The sequence below is a fragment of the Pocillopora damicornis genome, chromosome 10 (genome assembly GCF_964200805.1).
Source record: "Pocillopora damicornis chromosome 10, jaPocDami1.2, whole genome shotgun sequence".
NCBI lineage: Eukaryota > Metazoa > Cnidaria > Anthozoa > Scleractinia > Pocilloporidae > Pocillopora > Pocillopora damicornis.
The window spans coordinates 3767096-3774253 of NC_142679.1; the positions used below are offsets into that span (position 1 = coordinate 3767096).

Below are 7158 nucleotides of genomic sequence, written 5' to 3' on the forward strand. Positions count from 1 at the left end.
GCTTCTTTAACTGCAATTTTCTTTAATTGTGGCTTCTGTGTTATCCGCAGGTCAAATTACGATTTGTTTCTTTTAATTGGGCTCAGTTGCATTAACAGGAACAGAACCCACGAAAAAATATGCCGCGCTCCAGCGTGTGGCTTCTTAGCACAGCTAGTGGTAGAGCCCTTTTTCTATAATTTTCATTTGACTGATCATTTTGTACAAATAATCGTATTTTACTTTCCACCAGCCGTATCAAGTAAAGGTTAGAGATATCTTGGGGCACTTAGCAACCTGCCACTGGGAAGAAAAGAGCATAAGGATTTGCGCGGAAATGAATTATTTATTTATCCCATAATTTAATTATTTAAGTTTTTTCTTTTCTTGCGTGGCTGTTGCTGTATCTTTAATTTTTTTGTCGTGTACCTTTTCGTAATGTCTAGCCACGCATCAACTATCAGAATTTCAATAATATGGAAACTGAGAAAAATCACTTTTTACTCTTCTCATCAATTGGTCAATCAGTTTCGTTTATTTCTTACCTCAATACCGTTTTTAAATCTGATCAGTTTGTCATTTTCAAGTTATTAACGAAACATGTAGTCCATATCTTCTCTTATGTACCAATAGCCCTAAGGAATTTTAATGATCAAACTAAGCTTGTCTTGAGCGACCAAGAATGTAATTTTTTTTTGTGACTTGTAATGGAGGTTATCAAGCTAGATTATCCTCCATTGCCCATCGAAGCTGTACGTTTTTGTTGTGAGAAATATTTTTTAAACTATTTCAATTGTTTTGATAAATTTGATCAAGAATTTCTACTTTACGGAAGATTTTTCTTGGAAAACAGAGTATAGTACAATAGGTAAGGCTAGATCTGTAAGGAAGCCAGAAACCCCTAAAGCTACAAAAATCAACTTTCTCCCCGACTTCTTACATTGATCTTTGTCAAATGAAATGCAAATGACATCACTGCATTGTATTTTTACCAATGGTAGTACTTTTGAGGCCACCAGACCAATAAAATGGGAAAAATAACTTGATCTAGGAGACATTGATCGGAAATCAAAATTCACTGTAATTACCAAAACAGGGTTTGAAAATTGATTTTGAGAATCTGACTTCAGGCTAGCTAGAAAGAACTATCCACTTATGGCCTAAGCGATGAAAAAAAGTGTTTATATTGCAGAGTTAGACTCTAATCTCTACACCCACCTTAAATGTCACTACACTCAATAATTTTACACGAATGTTGCTGATCGGTTTAATTAAAAATTTACATGCGTTTTCTCTCCATTGCATTACGAAAAATAGGTCCAAAATGCGTACAAGTGTGGCTTACAAAACTGAGCTGCTTTTTAGTGTCTGGTGTCTTAAGGAGTTTTTATTAGAAGAGCTAATATCTGATTACGGTAAGATAGTTTTCAATATTTTTCCTGTTCATCAATAAAATAAGATAACTAGCATACAATAGTCCTGAAATGTTTATTTTCAAGATGAGGTTTATTGGCCAAACTTTGTTTTGGAGGTTTAATTTTGACAATAAAGGTTGAAAATGTAACCAGAGGATGTTAGTAACTAAAAAAACGTCAGCATTATCTCCCATGGTGGCCTGACAGATTCAGTCATAATTTTGTTTACGTAACAAAGTGGAATTAAGGTCTGAAGTTTGTGGGTTGATTGTCTTTCCCAAGATAAGTGACGTGAAATTAACTCCAGAGAAGCATTTCATATGGATATTTTAGACATTTTGTGTACCAGTAGGCGAGAACAAAACTTTGCAGAAGGGTCAGGACATTCGGGAAATGATGTAACCTACGCTAGAAGCCATTGGGAGCTTGATTTGATTAGAATGTATGACTAATTTTTGACAATACATACATGTAAAGTAGCACAATGCTGAGTGTAGGTTCTATTGTCCATTAGGGCACAAAGTTCTATAAACATAAATTAAATACAACAGAGTTCAATGTACAAGCAAGTGCATGATGATTTAAAGTACCAGAATCTTTCAAGGTTCCCTATTATTGAAATTGTAAATTCATGCCAGTGTGTTTACCAAATTCAAGCTATGTAGAAACATGAAATGAATAGGTGAACTTGACTTCATCATGCAAAGTACTAATCTACAGTACAAAAAAGGCCAAAATAAACATGGAAAGCAACTGAACTTCATGTATCACTTTGTGTTAGAGCACTGTGGCATTTTGGAACTGATCTGTTAAGACTGTGCTTTTAGGGGGTCTATAGAAATGATTTGAACCCTGGGTCTCTGAGGATGCCCGATGGTTACCTAATCCATATCGAGTAGCTCTAACTATAAACGTAACAAATGTCAGTTGCATTCAACTGTCTTCATAAAAACTCAGCAAAGTCTAAGCTAAATTAATTTAAGTGGACTTTAGTATTTTAAATAAGCACAAGTAAATTTTTCACAAACAACAAATGTTATGAGCTCGTAGGGTGTGTGCAGTTTGAAGTATTTGAACAATTTACAGGTACTTTATTTGTAGTGTATACATGAAAGAAACATTCACTGGAAATCAACAAACTGACCGCAGATAAATTTAACAGTATTGACTAAATGAAGAGTGTCCTATCAAAATTTGTCTTTCAGCTGAATTCTTACTCAGGAATGCAATTTTGTTAGTGTTTATCAATTTACACAAAAATATCCAAGCTTTTGTTTATTTTGGTCAGCTACTTTGTTTATCAATCAGCACAACCTACTCCGTATAAATCTAATTGGTTTCTAGTGTGATCTATTGTTGCTGAGCCTAGTTTACATTTGTAAGTGAGTTATTACTTTTGCACAACTTAGACATGAAAAAGACATCAAGCTGTTTTTAACCAATCAAAAGAGTGTTATTTTTCATGTTTATCAGTGTTGTGATGAATTGACCAAAACCAAACAAGTAATTGAAAAGGAATTGTAGTCTAGCAATTAAAGGCCTAATACACATGTATTGCTACTAAGTATAAATGTCAATTCTTATCTGAACCATTATGAAGAGAATCTAGAAGACTGTCAAGTTTGCAGGAAGTCATGAAGTGTTAAGGTCTGAATAATTCTGGGCATTACTTGGAAAACATAATAAAAATCACATTTCAGTTGTAACATTAAGCTACTAGGTTCCTATTCGTATTTTAATAGAAGCGAAAACACTTTGAGTTTCAATGTATTACTTCCCCAAAGTTTGGAATCAATCACAAAAGAAATTTAGCATCAAGGTTTTCATGCTAACGACAAATCGCCGTTTCAGGTTAGGCAAACCAAAACACTACTTCATTCCACGTTTTGTATTGTCCAAGAACTTGTTTCAATGTTGGTAAACAAAATACATTTATGTAAAACATCGTTAGCATAACATTCCAGAAACGGTCCTTGAAACGGGATAAAGCATCTTTTCTTTTAAGGAAATTGTCATGAGAGCCGATTTTTGAACGGTATTGTTCAACAGATATTCCTATATTACTTACTCCTGACGAAATCGTGGGCTAGCAGACTTTTGTCAACTGTGTGTGGATGGTTCGTCCAATTCAATTCAACAACGACAGTAGCAAGGAAAACACAAGCACTGCAGGAGAATCTCTTTTGCTTTCAAGTAAAATCAGAGGCTTTCAAATACTTTCAGACACTTTCAGATATTTTTAAGCAGGTCTGCTGAGCAGATTCAAGGCGTTAAATGTTAGTTTGCGAGAGTCAATAATGACTCCTAAGTTTCAATATGGTGCAACCTGTACCATAGATCCCGACCGTAAAATGTTGGCCTATGAGAGCACAACTCCTCGCTGTAATCCGTACTTGGAAGACAAACCGACTTTAGGAAAGCCGGCGTGTGAAATCAGAGCAACAAAGATGAACGAATAACTAGATAAAAAACGATCTTCGATAATGTGTTACATCCATGAATACAAAATGGCCGCTTTCTGAAGCTTTGGAGCTTACGTAACTTAGCCGAGCGTAGACTGGAACCTATCCTCGACGATAGTAAACCACGTGACAAGCGCTCTGTTCACCATGACAAATCCAAGGATAAATATCTTGGATCATGACATTGCGTGGTTTACAATTCGTGTAAGCCACACAAACATTACATAAAACAACTACAAACATTTCCAGTTATAGTGAGTGCGTTTTAAGTCAATTTTTTATTATTGCCACCAAGAGTTGTTCTCCCAAGAATGCGATATTACGAGTTTATTTTTAAGTTTGAAAAGAAAAAGAAAAATGTTGGGGAAAAAATGTCGGCACTAGTTTCCACAACGTATTTATAAAAAAATACGTGAAAAATTTTGTGCTGTACTGCTGGTATAAAAACAACTAGGAAGGAAATAAAGCTCAATAACGAAAGAGAAAGATGCTTAAATGCATCTGTCCTCTTCTTCCCTTGACAAGAAGTAGGTGTTGATAGCTAGCCATCCTAAGGAAAAGATAGGGAACATTAATTAGTAATTAGTTTCTGGTAGGATTCCTCATATGTTTGTCTATAGTTAGATAAAGGTATGGTAAGATTGCTTCTGTCTTATTTTTTTTATGGGATGAAAGATTTTTTTGCTTTGCTGGAGTGTTGAAGCTGTTCGGATTTTTTAAAAATACATTTTACAAATATTATCAACAGTGAGAAAACCGATTTCAGATTGTATTTATCTGTTCCTAAATTTCTTAAATGAAATTCAGTTTTGACAAACATGTCTCCGTGCACCTAAGAGTAAAAAGACGGTTGAAGTTTTTGTGTTGTGTCATGTTCCCCCTCTTTTTAGCCAAAGTTGCATTATTTGGTTAGTTGTATAGGTGTTACTAAAATAAATAAATAAAAACCGCAATGTCTTTACCTTCTTTCCCATTGTGAATTTTCTTAGTAGCACCGCTTCGTCTTTGACTTTATTATGGTCTCTGCAAAGTGATGATGATGATATGTTCTTGCTTTTGCACCCATTTCAACCAAATATTGGGATTATCAAGTTTTGTGTGATTGTAGGATTTGAGTTTATTACTCACCTTACTTCCGTTTCCTGTCCCGTAAACTTCTGGGAAAAAAAACGCTCATTAGATACGTGAAACAGTTTTAATTGTATGGGTTTACACTGTTAATTTCCAGCTATAGTTTCGCCCACCTTATTTTGATACAGAGAGTCAGGTTGAACAACGAAAGAAAATGCTTAGTGTTCTGTTCTTAGAGATGATAGTCGATTAAGGGGTAGAATTCATTAGTTGTAACACTTGCCAGTGTAGAGTCTGAGGGGCTCTGCATTGTTCCATTGGATAAACTTGGCACAAGGTGTTGAGGTGTGGAAGTACTAAGGAAAAGAAAAAAAGGGGAAAGGACTTAAGAAGCTAATCTTTTTGTATCCTTTGGAGGAAAATTATGATCATAAATGATTAAGAAATTAGGTAAAAAAGTACCGACAAATATAGCCTCCCTCCAAAGGAAAAATGAAAAAAAGTTGTTTCTTTAAATGTTTTTCTTTAAGATAAAATGGCAATTCAAGGCAACCTATGAAGTAAGACTGAAGATCACCATCTTTCACTGGAGTCAAATACACATTAGTGGTGTGAATGTCTTGATTGTGGAAATTAGGAGAAGTGGCTTACCCGGAGTCTTCTTCAACTTCCTGGAAGAAACAAGATAAATAACCTTTCAGTGCCAAATATAAAGGGACACTCAGTAAACATCCATTTCATAAACATGACCTACACTTCAACTCGTTATTAAGGCAGTTAAACTGCTCTACACAGTAGGCGCTCAGCCAGGTTAAACTGAAGTTGATTTTTAGAACAGTTTGAAACTCACCATCATTTCGATGTCTCCATCGTTAGGACTGTGAACAATAAAAGTTTTTTGAGTTAGCTAATTGTAACCATTGTTTCAAGGGGTGTTAGGGAGTTGTTTGGGAGGTAAAAATAAGGAGAAGTGGCTTACCCAGGGTTCTCGTCAATCTCCTGAAAGAAATAAGATAAATAACCTTTCAGTCACTAATACCAAGGGACACTAAGTAAACACCCATTTCTTAAACTGTACTTTAATTAATTATAAAGGCAGTTGTGGTTTAATTTTAAAGTTTTACGCAGCTATGGACAGTAGCCGTTCTTAGTATCTTAAGTTGATATTGTTAAAACAGTTAGAAACTCACCATGGATTCTACTTTTCCTTCGTTGGAGCTGTAAATAACACAGGGGTTTTGTGTCAATTTAAATGTAGCCATTTTTGTGCCGTGAAAAACTTGAGGGGTGTAAGGGAAGCAATGAAAGTAATTAATGAGGAATAAGGAACTGGAGGATGAGTTTAGTTCAGTCACAGTTATCTGCTGTATAAGTGGTGGGTTGGCACCAGTATATTACCTATCCTTACCTTGAAGGGTTGTCCAGTTCCTGTAGAGCAAGAAAAGTTATTTGTTACACCTGCTCTTTCACTCGAAAATTTTTTGAGATACTTAATCTGATTATGTATCGTATAGTACCAAGCACACTGTCACATGGATATAAACATTCCATTATCTTTAAGAATAGGGCGGCTTACCTGAGTTTTCATGTAATCTTCAAATTTGTCAGAATATTGAATTAGTATTTAAAGAAATACTTGAGATCAAGATAATTGATTTTCCCCACCTTTAATCTGACCATAACCAAATTTTTAGTAGTGAATGATCATGATAATTGTGGATGCTGCTAAACATACCTAATACCAAACACTAGTTGTTTCTAAATAGAGGGAACAATAGATGCCCTTCAGTCCTCCTTCTAGATAAGGAAATCAGTGTTTTAACAGCTCATCGCTACGCCTGTGCAATATATATTTTTTAATTTCCTCCAAACTTACCATAAGCTCCTCTTTTTGTGCCATGATCGAAATATCTGAAAGGGTGAGAAAGCATCTAGTTGTTTCTTCTAAATATTGTTTTCATCGTAACAGGGTAAATCGAATTTTCAAAGTTTTTCTCTGCTGTCTCTCCTGCAATAGTGTCGAAATTATCCATGCTAATCTTATCCATCTTGTCCTTTGTAGGCTGTTTATGAATTCCATAAGTTTAAAAGAGCTAAGAAATGCTGCACTTTGATTCATAAGCGGGTTTTTTGGCCTCTAAAGTAACGTCTTACCTCACTTTACCAGTAAATTGTCCTGGGAAAAGTAAAGTCCGAAAAAGTAATGTAATGTGTATTTCAAGTAGGCGTTA

General features: G+C 35.1%; 2 long non-coding RNA genes across 2 annotated transcripts; both read right to left on the reverse strand.

Moving 5' to 3' along the window:
* Positions 1 to 2321: 2321 nt before the first annotated feature.
* LOC149038513 (uncharacterized) lies at positions 2322 to 5451 on the reverse strand. Its single transcript, XR_016180429.1, has 3 exons — positions 4985 to 5451; positions 4819 to 4879; positions 2322 to 4406 (listed from the first exon to the last, which is right to left on the reverse strand). It is a non-coding gene; the product is annotated as an uncharacterized LOC149038513 (long non-coding RNA).
* A 325-nt stretch (positions 5452 to 5776) lies between these two features.
* Positions 5777 to 6777, reverse strand: LOC149038514 (uncharacterized). The gene is made up of 3 exons (XR_016180427.1): positions 6118 to 6777; positions 5907 to 5926; positions 5777 to 5805 (listed from the first exon to the last, which is right to left on the reverse strand). It is a non-coding gene; the product is annotated as an uncharacterized LOC149038514 (long non-coding RNA).
* Between the last annotated feature and the right edge of the window lie 381 nt (positions 6778 to 7158).